The sequence below is a fragment of the Chaetodon auriga genome, chromosome 11, assembly GCF_051107435.1.
Source record: "Chaetodon auriga isolate fChaAug3 chromosome 11, fChaAug3.hap1, whole genome shotgun sequence".
Classification (NCBI taxonomy): domain Eukaryota; kingdom Metazoa; phylum Chordata; class Actinopteri; order Chaetodontiformes; family Chaetodontidae; genus Chaetodon; species Chaetodon auriga.
This window is the reverse complement of record NC_135084.1, coordinates 8026335-8040750: the sequence shown is the minus strand read 5'-3', so window position 1 is coordinate 8040750 and position 14416 is coordinate 8026335.

Here is a 14416-nt window from a genome sequence, read left to right as displayed (position 1 = left end):
TCTCCTCCAGTAGAGAATACATCGGTGCGTTTAAAAACAAAACGTTACGCTATAAATTAGAGTAGTAACGTAAGGACCCAGACTTTCTGAGGAAATAACGCTGAAGGTCATAAACTGTCCAACATGTAAGTGAACCTGCCTGCATGGCCGGATCCACATGTTGAACTATATTAGCTGTAGCCCCTAACGGCCATCCACTCGCTGCACATGGTTCTGGTTTAGGCCCCTTTCTTCAACACTAGATAGGTTGTATTACATTTATTAAACACTTTAAAAAATCTCTGGCTGCAGGATAGTCCATCTGTTGAGGACAAGAGAAAATATATGAAAGAGGCATGAGGCGCAGCGGGGAGAGGGGAAACAGTCGTGATGTCAGTGCTGGTCTTAATGTGGTGCAGGTATAAGTTCTGGACGGATGACTGATTTAAAAGGTATAGCTTTTAGCCGAGTGAACAGTCAGATCACAGATGAATTTTAATAAAAAAAGAAGGAGAAAGGCACACAAATCACCTCTGCTTTGCTCTCAGGAATGTTTTTTGTGCACAGCTTTGATATATAGGTGCAGATGTGCGACTGCAGCGTGACGAGCAGAGCTAAAAAGGCCTGCTAAGCTCGGGCAACATGTCAGCCCGGTGACTCCCTAAAGGCCTCGGAAAGAGTAAGTGAAACTAACATCAGAAAAACATCCACTACTCGCTGGTCAATGAGCTCTGCGTGACTCATTCTGCCAAAACAGGAAAAACAAGTGAAGAGTGGGAACATCTAGAAAAGCAATGGGGGAAATCTAAGGCTGCTGTTTCAACCAATCTAACCATCATTTGTTGAATTTCTGATCACATCCCAAAACATATCAATAAATAAACAATGCCACAAACTCTAAATGTAACCATTCAATTAGCACAGGTTTGTTTGTGCTGGGAGGGGGTGGAGCTGTTCCTTCCGGTATGTCAATCATACTATGTGCACAGCCCTTTACTCTGCAACCAGTAATCCAAAAAGATGCCCTCCTTCTTCGTTGTATGTCAGGATGCGCTGTGGTCCTTCTATAACCGTGGTTGTTGTGTCTGAATTTTCAGCAGTGACAGAGGGCATAGGGCAATGCCAAAGCTGTGCCTTGTCCCCAATTCGGGTTGTGATCTTTTTGGACAGCTTGAGATCACATGATGCAGCTGTTGTCTCGCAGTGAAGACATTAAACTGTCGGTCGATGTACGTTCCGAGCCTCAGCCATGGTCACGAGCTCATCCTTAGGGACAGGGTGAGGATGCTCCTTTCATTGTGAAGGAGGCCTTCTGGACACCTCCATGAGAATATATTTTAGGCATGTCCATGAGAGGAGAGGAGACCGCTGCAGTCTCTCAACATACTGGAGGGGTTTCATATCTCATCTTCCCTGGAAGCATCCTGGGATCCCCCACAGTGGGACAGAGCTGGAAAAAGTGGCTGCACAGAGGGATGTCTGGTTCATTTCTGTGTCTGCAGAGTGTACATCTATGGGTGCTGGCATGTTTGAGTGTTAATTAGAAGAATTTGAATTGAACAAAAGCTTTGCAGATTAGAAGCAGTAATTCTTCAGCGATAAGTTTAAGACCCCATTAATAACAGTGGAAGTTTGTATCATTATTTAGGATCGCTTTTCCTCATTTCGCTTTTCAATTTACCAGAAAAAAGTGCACTGATCCAGTGTGTGTGTGTGTGTGTGTGTGTGTGTGTGTGTGTGTGTGTGTGTGTGAGCCTGCGCAGGTAATATTTGGCTGCAACCACCGTCTCATACACACACTTACTGCGTGGACAGTCTTGACATATTTGATTAATTTTGTCTTTAAACACATCACTGTATAGATGTTTTGGGGGTTAACTAAACTCTTCATCTCATATTTCTCCATAAAAATTCTAAATGTTGGTCTGACTATAACTCCAGAACACGAAGCACTCATTAAGTTCACCTGGACTTTTCAAACACCAAAAATGACTTTGCAGTGGTTCAGATATGAACATAACTTGTTCTAAACAAATGGAATCTGTCACAAAAACACAGCTCAAGTTTTTGTTAAATGAAATAGATGATATTTTGCTAAAAGTGTAGCACTTAAATCATCACATCAAAAGCAGTAAAACATGAAATGCATCACAAATCACAGAGCAGGCAAAGGCTTTTCTCTTTGACTGGCTGTTCCTATAGCTAACGTGTCATAATGAAACTGTGCACACAGAGACGCTTCACTTTCATTTAAACTCCACACAGTAGTTGTTCTTAAAAAACATGATCGCACTGTCTTTGCTATCTGTCTACTATCATTACATGTGCCTCACTTCAGTGACGTTGTGTGATATTTAGATTGTGATATTGCAAGTTTTAACAAATTTCCTTGATAATTCTAATCATATGTAAACCTATGGTGGAGAGAACAGTAGAGGTCAAGCATGGACTGTTGAAAGACACTATTTTTCTATTCTCTGAACACAAGAAAAGAAATATGGATAGTAGCCTTACTGTGTCCCTGTCGGCCTCTAAATTAGTGCATTCTTACATGCGCAGTTTAATGTCAGCAGCACGCTCTCAGGTCATGTTTAGCAGGGCAGGGGAACAGGTGTCTGTCCTGCACCAGCATGGAAAGACTCTACCCAGGCCAGAGGAAGCGCCCACATGTGTATGCCCTGCAGTCAGCCTCGTACAGGATGAAATAATTCATCAGAACTGTCCAGAGGAGACATTGTGAGGCAAAGTTCAGAGGCATGCTAATGACAAGAGCATGTTCGCAGAAAAAAGGAAAACTGTCAGCTCTGAATGAATTGGGAACGGCAGAACAGAGGTTAGGCCATTTCAGACTTCTTTATATCTTTGTATAATCCATGTAGAGGGCTTGCAAATGTCCAAAAGGAATTGGTGGTTTTGCAGCACATGGCGCATGCATTATGTTGTGTTCTCTTGGCTTTTGTGGATTTCTTCTGTCCACTTCTACTACGTTGCAGCTGCTTGGACAGTCCAAGATGAAAAATGTCGGAGATAATGTGTACCTTATTTGCAGTCCCTGCCAATGCTATTTTATCAATTGAACAAATTAAACATGGACTACTTTATTATGTAAAACCCTGCTGCTGAAGACAGAATTTTCCATAGCGAAAATAAAAATGCATTTTACAGTGGAATGGCTGAAAGTCATTTAAAGTAATGAATGTAGAACATGCTCTAAATGAGTCTCTGCAGATTACCGTTTTGCTAATACGCTGGAATGTACAGTATAGTGTGCTGGCATTTGCATAGCCAATAGGATATATATGTGTATGTCTTAACTGTTACATGCGGTGAGACATTTAAATGCTAAACAAATGTTGCATTTGGCGAGACTGTGCATTAAAAAACACACAAGTGTAAAGTAGTATTACCTTAGCCCTACAGAAAAAATGAGTGGGATGTATCATTACGTTTACCAGTCTTCAAAGCTAGGAGCAGAATGGAATCAGCTTATTACCAGTTTCTACAAGGATAAACATCCCACACAGCTACTCAGTCTGCACAGTTTTATAGCAATTTGCCTATATTAAGTATCAAATTAACATTTTCTTCTACACACATATACACATTCAACACAATGTAGAAAAGTCAGACCTGCATATAGATAAAACTTGAGGATTCCTGTACGAATACTGAGCAAGTGCAGCTGAAAACTGAAGCCACAGGATGAATGACAATCAGGTTTATAGAAATATATGAATATAAAGTATGAATAAAGATGCACATGTGGGAATTATCTGTAAATTGTGGCAGATTACTCAGATTGAATATGTGCATGTGTCATCTGTGTCACCTGCTCCTCGGCCCATGGCCCCAGTTTCCCATGAAAACTCATAGAAATCTTTAAGGCAGCTTTGAGATGTCCTGCAAGCAAACAAGCAAATGGGACTGAAAGCGTGCTTCATGTTTGTGTTAGTAAGAGCACTTCACTTTACAGAAGTGGAAAACGCACATATGCTTTTTGTTTAATGCACGTGTCTGTGATTAAGACATACAATAACAGCAGTCCAGCTGTGGGTCAGCGATCTGGCCAGAAAACAACAATATAATCTATTTAATATCTATTTAATAAATTCAAATCCAACCCCGGGCAATCTAATCCCTAAAACCTTATTAAAGGATTCTTTTCATATGTATGTATGTTCGTAGTATGCAGTGAGAAGGCTGTAGGTGAGTAATTACACTGTATTTAGCTCTAGTAATTGATGGTAAAAAGCTGGAATATTGCCCTGAATGTTTCCTTGGCCATGCAATGTCAGGAAGGTCATAAATGAAAAGATAATGTCCTTCCATCTTTGGGGAATACAGTGCATGCCCAAACAGATGACCTTTGTATTCAGTCTGCTAAAGGCCAAGAAAGTGTGAGCACCTACGTCCTGGAGCCATTTCACAGATTACACTATGGATCACTTGTCACACTCGATGACAGCTGCCACGATCTGCCATCATGGATGTCAAAGGATTAATGATCAAGAGTTGAAAACACATTGTATGAGTGCACAATCCTCCATCTACAAAATTATCTAAATCTGAAAAGGAAGAAAAACTGTTCATGTGTGTTTAATGCCTGTTTTTGTGCTTGTGTCTGTGCTGCAGAATCATGGCAGCAGTAAAGGCAGCGTGTTACTCGGAGTCACCAGTGTCTGCTGAAGGTATCTGGTCCTTGCTCCCCAGAGTCGTTCCTCGCTCGGGTCAGACACACTGCTGTCATCATCCCTCTTGTTCTTCTTCTTCCCCAGGACACATCGCTGACACTTTCTTATCTCCACGCACTACATCTTCACATGGGTTAACGCATCTTCCAGATGTTGTGACCGTAGCAGCTTTAGCATGTTCACCACCTTTTGCTGTTTGTTTTTAGCCCGTTTCTTCTCTGAACAGTAAGTAAGGAAGTGTATTTTAATGGAGATTGCTCCTCATACTTCTCCGAGCTCTGATATATTGATAATTGGAAATCATTTTCACGCAGTCAAAGTGACAACAAAGGTCAAGGTCTGTGATGGAGAAACGCTGAAGTATTGTCTAATTTTTGTGTCGTATCACCCACAAAAGGTTACCTAGATGACATTAAACAGAGCTGACATCTCTGATTGGCAATTTGAGTCTCATGACCTTTTGTGATGTACACAGTTGATACTGTACCGTGATTTCTAGATATTAAAATGACTAGTTTTAGTAGATCTCTTCTTTGTTGGAGTTTTTTTAAGCATTAAGGTGTGCGGAGACATTTCCGTTCAAGTCATCTGAGGTGTGTGATTCACAGAGGCTGCCTCGCTGCTCCCACACAAAACAGCAACAACACAGTTACCTCAGCAGCAGCAGGAAAGGAACGATGCTAATGTCTTTCATGTCATTGCTGCTCCACTTACACACACACACAGATTTAACTACTTTCCAAAATAGTTGATGTGCTGAACAGTTCAAAGGGAAAGCAGAATCTTCATCAATGAACATGTGGCAAATTGAGTGCATCAAAAAAATTCCAGCTTGGCTTCGTTTGGATCAATACGTGAACTCAATCCACATGTGTAGATGGCACACCTGACAGCTAATCCCTTCAGTTTGAATTGATGCCGATGACAACGCTGTGCTCTCTAAGCCTTTCCATCTGTTTGTAAATAGTTACCCATTTTCAATTATGAATATGTTAAAAACCTCGTTCTAATGCCTCCAAAAAAAAAAGACACATTCAAACATGGCTTTTGCCACAAATATGCTATTTTCCAGCAGAAAGGCCAATTTGATGCTCATCATGTGCCCTGGTGTACCTAAGAGCTGTTTAAAGAACATCAATGCAAAGAGGGATTAAATATTCCTGTATTTTGCTAATCATTTATGAAATGCATAATTATCTCAGCCGCTTGTTGAGTGGATTAGGAATCATTGATTCTCTCCCTCTCTCTCTCTCAGCGTATATATAGTGTCTACCTAACCCTTTCAAACTCCCCAATAGAAATATTCCGGATAATACATACGTATATAGTTGGCAGAGCTGCACTCCGGTTCATATTTCATGCAATGTGAATGACTAATCCATGAAATGTGTGGGTGGGATGATTAACACAGACACCAGCACTGAAAATATGTTTGCTTTGAAACTCTGAATGTGACACGAACATGAAACTATGAATAATTGGCAGAGAATGGGAGCCTGCGTCGATTTAGAACTCAAAAACGCAGTTTATGACTAATTGTGTTAAGTGAAAATAAAGTGCACTTTTGTTCCTGGGATAATTAGCTTTTTAATGTTGCGAGGGTGATTGTGGAGGCTCTCCTGGGCTCTGCTGCTTTTGGAGTGAGCCCTCTAGCTCTCCCACGGGGTAGCAGCGCTCGTTACATGCAGTCTGCAGGCCAGAGGAGAGGAGGGAAGGCAGCACTTGTTAAGAAAGCAGCATGTGCAGAAACAGCTCCCACTGTTTGTTTTGTCACAGTGCTGTTTTGGCCAAAGCTGAAGGCACATGCAGAACCATTTTCAAACTTTATCGAACTTGTTCCTAAATGTGAAACTTTGTGATTCAAGTCCTTTTTAGCAGCTTATCATACACATATTTTACACTTTCAGTAAGTTTAGTTAATGAATGCACACTTTCAGGAGCTCCCATTTTAACTAACAATCATCTTTTTTGTTTACTATCGAGCTTGAAGCCTTGGTAGAGAGGATGTGCATTTTTACAATTACAAAAAATGATGAATAACTGCCAAAAAAAAGTGCTTTATTTTGAATGGTGCACAAGAGCGCTTATTATCCCACAATAATACTTCATGTCACATCGCAAGTTTCATCTGTTTTTCTCTGTTTGTTTGTATTCGGCAAATTCTGCCCTGACTTCCTGGACTGTTTCTCTTGATATCATAAACAATTTTGCAGTTTCAAATTAATGCATGTGGACTTTTGGTCATAGATAATTTGGGGCTTTGAACAATTCACATTCAAACTCTCAATTACCCGACCTTTTTACTACTCATAAATACCTCTGAATGACATCCAGCCTAAAAAGATCCTCAATTATAAGCATTATAACTTTTTTTAAATATAGTTTCAAAGTTATTTTTAAGTTAAAATACTCTTCAGTGAGGTTTATATTTTGCCCAGCCTGTGTCACTTCTGTTAATAAAGATTTGGATGGGCACGTCACTGTATGCAGTGCTGGATAATCAGAATCACTTATTGAAAACATCTTTAAATGTGACCGAAATGTGCTCCCATAGAAGGAAACTATTAAAGGGGTTTGAGGGAATGGAAAATTCAGCTTCAGAAAGAGGTGAAGGAAGAGGAGGATTTGGGAAAAGGAGAGGACAAAATAGGAGGCGGTGAGGAGAGAGGGAGAGAGTAATTACTCGATGTAAAGGCCACAAACAGAGCTCCTGCTGTCGCTGAAAAATCAAATCTGTCAGCAATTAGAAGGAGGCCAAGCAGCACTTGTCAGTGGACAATGGGGCAAAAGGAGAGGGGGTTAGCAATTATTAGAGCTGATAGAGTACCTTTATTTATCTAAACAGCAGGTTAGTTGCCCAATCTCCTCCTTTGTCACTTGTTGCTTATGTGAAAGGGGCACCACTTAATCCGAATAGTGTTCCTTGTTGCATCCAACGGGTATTATGCCCGGGCCAAGAGCTGGAGAGGGCTGCTTTTCAGCGTAGGGCAGAATAATCCAGGGGTTGATCTCATGCTCTTGCAATGCTTCCTTTGCTCAAAGAGCTGATCAGGATCCTTTACGTTTGAAGCTATTTATTAAAAGTTTAGGGAGGGGGGCACTCGTCTAAAACATGTAGTCATTATCAAAGACTTCTGCTCCTTGAAGGGGCAAAAGCCCACAGAGTCTCAGAGAAAGGGATTTGAGATGTGTGGGGCTTATTTTCACTGAAAGCCAACTGCAAATACAGTCCACAGTATAAACTCTGAGGTTCTCACCGAAACACATCAGCATCATGTAAACTGGCGGAGACTCTGCTTTGTTTAGTTCATTAAAGTTGGAGCAATGTTATTAAATGGTGGCTCAGGAGGGAATATTTTGGAAGCAAAGGGTTCGTATTAGTGGTCGCTTAGAATGTAAACTTCTCAATTAGTGTAAGATGAAAGTTTAATACTTTATTAATCTGCATGAAAAAAAAAGTTCTCAACTAAGTTTTTGACACTGCTGGAAAATGTGTTAATCCAGTTTAATAACAACATATAATAATGCAAATATCAAAGATACTTTCTTACCGAGCATGCATAATGTTTCAGTCGACTGCAGCGCGTCCCTTCATGTGTACTGATATTCATTTAATATTTGTTTCTCCCTCAAAATACATCATCTTTGGATAAAAGTTTCTCGCCTTTTGTTGAGTTTAATGAGTGCAAACCGGTTTAATGAGTGTTCTGCTTCCAGTGTCAGTAAAAGCAGCGTTACACGTTAATGTCATAACATTTTCTCATCATGTCTATTAAAAGGTGAAATTTGTTTGTGCAGTTAGTGCATCAGTATCTCTCAGGTGCAGAATGCAGAAGCTTCACTGCAGTTTTACAACAAGCAGCAGGAACCATTTAAAGTTCAGCAATACTGCGAGGAAAGAAATGGGGCGGAGTGACGAGAAATTATTAGATAAATTATTAACTTTATGGTCCTTTAAAAAAAAAAAAAATTACAAGGAAGAACTTGCATTAATAATTAAGACCAAACTGAGAATTAAACTGTGTAATTTGCTGATGATGTGAATTCATTCCATTAATGTCGCGCGTGTGCATTTGTAATGTTTCCGACTTGAACTGTGGAAGTTAAGAGCTGAGAAGCATCAACTCAAATGCGCAGTATCTTATAATGCGTTTGATAGCTCTTGTGCTGACATAGGCTAATTTCCTCAAACATCCTTAACTATAGAAGGAATTAATATCGGCTCCACTCTCAAGTGCTCTGTTGTTCAATTAAAATTCAAATGGAAAATTTTAATAATAACGTGTCAACTAACTTTAAGAATAACAAGAATTGGCAAAGTTTATTTGAAGTATCACTTTGAGGGTGGAGGTTAAAGTTTCAGGATAAACGTCTAAAATGTCTTTCTAATATTGAATGTAAATATTTTTCATCTGCTTGTATAGATTGTGTGAAATTGCCTGAAGAGCTGAGAGTCATTTCCAATGAGTTTGGTCTAAAGTACAGCAAAGTTATTGCTTTATGTTGGTGATCGCTGCCTCCTCAGCAGTGCCTGGACACGCTACCTCCACACAGTCTCTCTGAACAGCCCATCTAACTTCTGGCCTCCCGAACCGTAAAAAGGGGAATATTTGTGGTGAAACAGTCTGATTGTCAATAAAGTATGCAGAGTGTAGTAAAGTGGTGTCTTAAATATTCCTTTATATATGGAATCCAGATGTGAAAAATATGAAATCCCATAAATCACTGGAGGCTGATTAGCTCGCTGCGTTTGGCCATTGAAAAATGCATAAGTACATCACTCATGGCTCAAAGCAGATTTCTGCAGATTACAGAGCTGCATATTTTCTAAACAGTGACAGGTTTTAATGTGGTTTACAGAGCACTCGGATAGGAGAACAAGCAAGCAAGATTCATAAACTGGAGACACCGATGGCTGATTCTTTAAGTCGACATTTAGGTATTTGCCTGTTTCTCACACTTAAAAACATGTGCTGCCGAGACGCATTACTGACATGACACAGAGCATGTGAAGAACTCATATGTGCTCGTTGTTAGGTATGAACTTAATCTAAATCCTGCGCAGCGATATCTATCAGTTTTCAAGGTTGGAAAAAGAAAGAATCTATTCATGCGGATTTGGGAGTTTAGTTAGTGATGTACTACGTTTTTTCGTGGAGAAAATAAATCTAATACTCTTTCCAACTTATTTGAAGAAAAATTTGCCTGATTGGAAACTTTGTCGAGGAAAACTGGTGGTCGGGAAGAACATTGTTTCTTTTCTTCAAAATGCTTTCACAGCTTAAACAAATTTAATAAGACTTCTTTTGATTGACAGGAGAGCGCTCTCCCACAATGTCTTCTTTTTGCTCTCACATTCCTCGTCAGCAGCTGTGCCCCGATTTGAATGAGATGAAGGCTGGAAATCTGCGCTGCACACACACACTATCGACTTGGAACAAGTGGGACTTTTATACGGGTCTCCACGGGCCTGAATGTGCTACTCATGACACATTTCATAAGTGTTATTTTGTGTCATTGAGAATTTTGTAAACTCGCTCGGCGTACAGTGCAAGCTTCAGTCACATCACATCAGCCGTCATTAGATGGTGTTTTGGGTCAAAAATGGTGCAAATCTTGAAATCAGTGACAGTTTCGTTTAGATCCGTTTGACTTTTCCCAGTCTGACGTTGGAGAAATGCACAGGAAGTGATGCATTTTACAGTTCCTGCAGCGGCGACATGTTTGCTTGCGCTAAACAAAGACAGAACGTGCCAGCGTGCAACAGTTAAGAGTGACAGCTGAGAGAAAATAATGCCAAAAAGAAAAAGAAAAGAAAGCACAGTACTGCGCACACATCACTTTCTTGAGTGATCTCTGGCACAAAAACACAGCAAGACAGGCGAGCACAAAAGATATCTCACAAATAAACCCCAGATTACCACTTTCAGTTGTCGTCAGTGGAGAGTATTTGCTAACTTTTCCAGTTTTCCAGTGCTGCGTGTGAGCGGCAGTCAGGTTCGTCAGGTTTCCCAGCTCAGTGAGGCACAGTGGAGGTCTGTGCAGGTGGCACGGCTGTAGAGCCCGGCGGGGCTTTTCTGCTCCCTCTCCCCCTTCTCCACAGGTGCTTATTAGCATATATGAGCTGCCACATGTTCCCAGCCCGGCCACCGCCCGAGGGGGCAAAATCAGTCTTCGCCCATAATCTTCACAGCCTGACCAGGCCTTCGCTCTCACTAACAGGGACACATGGCGTAGCGTTTATGAAGCACAGCAGAAGTATTACCCGGCATTTTCTCTCTTTTTTTCTTCTTCTCCTCCCTGAACTGCTGGATAACCTTTCTAAGCATCTCCCCCTTTATTTACATATTTCAAGTTTAAGGTCAGGATGAAAAGAGATATCGACGCACATAGTACACATATGTAAGAGATATCTATTCTCAAAGGCAAAAAGTAATTCAGTTGCAGACTTTTTGTTGCAAATGTTCTGTTAACAGATATCAAACAGCTCGGGACTTGGCCAGCAGTTGAAATGTTTTGCACCTGGTCGGCATGACAGAAACCCATTGTCATCTTAACAGCCCCCCACTCTGTGAGACGTGAATGGTTCCGCTGTGTGTATGTGAGAGGGCGAGGGGGGGGGCGGGGGCGTAGCTGGATGGGAGCTGTCCGTGTTTGAAGTGGGCATATGGTCGTTGCATTTGCATTTAATGCCCTTCAGATTACTTGTTTTAACTCGTGCTAAACACCTCACTCGGTTGGGGCTAATTTGATGAGGTCATGGTATGACCCCGTGACCCCCTCTCTCCATGTTCTCTAAGTGAAACCAGCTGAGTCACAGAGGTGGAGAGGGGAGGAGGGGAGTGGTAAGGGTCTCTGCGTTGTGGCTGGATTGGCCTGACAGTCTCTGAGCTTCGCTTGCCCATCAGCGTGGAGCGGCGTGTTGGCTGCTCAGCGGACACTTTGCTGGTGTGAAGCCCTCTCCCCACAGTCACAGCTCCTCTCCCAAGAAAAGCATCTAGTCAAAACACAGTCAATCGACCTGGAAAGAATAACAAATGCCCCAGCGTCTTATCGCTCTTCTTTCCACTTTGAAGATGTTTGCAGGGGCGGATTGCGCCAATATACATTCAGCCAAAGATGTGTGTGTGTGTGTGTGTGTGTGTGTGTGTGTGTGTGTGTGTGTGTGTGTGACCTGCAAGACCCCTATTAAGGCATTTGTTTTCCTTTGCATGGCTATACTTTCTTATGTTTCAAACCTCTTAACAAGCAGTTTAACTAGGACTTTTCCAACACAAGCAATCTTAAAATTCTAGTTTTCAAATTGGGAACAATGTGTGTCGCGTTGATTAAATTTTACACAAAGTTTAGTAATTTTGAAATAACGTTAGCATGTTGAAAACAACACAGCCATAAAGATGCATAGATATGCATATGTAAACACGTACACACAAGCAGAAGCACACAGACACGCACACACACACATGCTCCTCTCAACATTAAAGGCCGTCCATAGGAATAGTAAAAGCCCTCTTATGGAATGTTAGTGAGGCCTGTTGAAGTACTGATCCACAGCGGCAAACCAGCTCTTTTCTATTGCTGCAGACTCAAGTGTTGTCCGGACTCCAGAGAATAGTCCCGTTTGGTCTGAGGGGCTACATTTTCCTAACCTCCAAGGCCACCGCCGCGAAGGCGCCTCAAGAGAGCCTCTTTCGTGTCAAAGGGGGAAAGCCATTCAACTCGAGAACGGCCTCTGGCTTTTGATCAGTTCACAAGTTACAGTTTTGCCGAGGCCCTTTTTTCATGCAAATGGGAAATCTTCAAACACTGTGCGGAAATACATCTCTTTCGGATATTCCGTAATAGGTAGTGCTTTTAACATGGGAACTTTCACAGCCAAGGACTTGCTTGAAAGCCTCCTCAGAGTAGTGAAAAGCACACTCAGCGCCCAGGTGTAGATGGTCCCCTTTAAGAGCTTCTTTCTGTCCCGAGTTCCTTCCAGCCAGTGGCTTTGTACGCTCACAGGAGACCATATTGACTCCCAATTAAGGGATTAGGATAAAGATTATCAGAACCGTTTTCTAAACACATAACATTTACTGGCTTTCCCACAGCACTTTGGGTCACCACTTTTGTTTTGGCACACTTTAACTTTATTGTTATAGATGGAACAGCTGTCTCTGAGTACAAAGTGATATTAAAATTGTTGTTGTAATACTCCCGGCATCCAGAATAAACTGTTTTCATTCCTTTTTGACAGAATTTATTTTTTTAGAACCTTGTGTGTGTGCGCATAAATTACATATTCCCCTTTACTGTGCTCAGATCCATACATAATCCTAATTTGAGAAGCTATTTGCAGCGTGGGGCCGGGTAAACACAGTGCGAACTCTATTCTGAGAGGTCTTTCCCAAGTCGGTTCTAATTCAAAGGTGTTGGAATGTCAGGTTTTATTTGGGGTGTCTGTGTTTCATGTGTTTCTCTTGGCACTCTAGAACTGCCCATTATGCTCCTATTAAAGTTCATGTTGCTGGAATATTGGGAAGAAGGAGGGGTGAACCAAACTCTCGTCAAGGTCATGTTCCAGTGGAGAGAGCCAACAATGCCAGTGTTAATCCCTCCCCCTCCACCGCGCTCTGACCCCATCCCGTGGCTTGTAGGACTCTGTGGTGGGAGAGGACAAGAGGCCCGGCTTGTTCCTATACTCAGCCCGGCATTAGGCAGCCCAGAGCTCCTGGATTATCTGCCAATTAGCACCAATTGTGCCGGACGGCATTAATGTAATGTTCTATATTTTTTAATACCGTTTAATTTTTGCTCCTCTTCTCTCTCCTCCTTCTCTTTCGCCTAATCAAGATTGTCAGCACTCTCTTTTGCCTTTTCTCATTTAAAATAAAAGAGTTGGGGTTTAATTTGGCATTAAGGAGCGTAGAATATGCCTTGCCAGCAGAGCAATTGTTTGGAGGGAGAGAGTTAGCAGAGAAAAGGGGGGAGAGAGAGAGAAAGAAGGGAGAAAATCATTTTATGGAAGATACTGTGAAGGACTTGTTTGAACAGGCCGCGAGCCTCAGTGTCCTGCTATATTAGTGGGGAAGTCAGCTTTGTGCTGGAATAACGTGTTGCCTCACTATTGTGCCCCCTACGGTGGAAGGGTTTGGTGGGTTTGGATTAGGAGACTCCATTACATTACCCTAATAACTGGATAAAGCCGCCTCATCCAGTGCAACTGATCCTCAAGTATTAGCGCTCATGGCTCGTTACAGCATTTCAGCAGCTGATCTGCAGGCAGTTGATTTCTCATTATAACAGACTGATAGAAACACACAGCTGCAGCCGTCGGTGCCCGAGCATGCCATGATGTGCAACTTTCATCTCGGAGCAAATATGTTATTTCTAAGAGAATTCCAAGAGACTATTACAGTCGTTTCCCACTGATTTAGACTGGCGTGGCAATAAACAAAGTCAACAAACCTCTTCCCAATTTAAGAGGCTAAATTATAATCTTTAGTCTGCTATGAGGGAATTTCCACAGAGGTGAATTTTATTACCGTGAAAAATGTTTTATTCTTTACACATAATTGACTCTGTACTACCCATAAAAGTAGCTAATCATTATAAAGCATGGTAGTTTCACACAGTTTAATTATATATCTGTTGCAGGTGTTAGGGCATGTCAGAGGCTGCATTATAGACTCACAGCGTATTTTTATTGTGATCTTTTTTTCCAAATAGTCTCATTCACCTTATATAAGCTGTGCGAGTTGTTT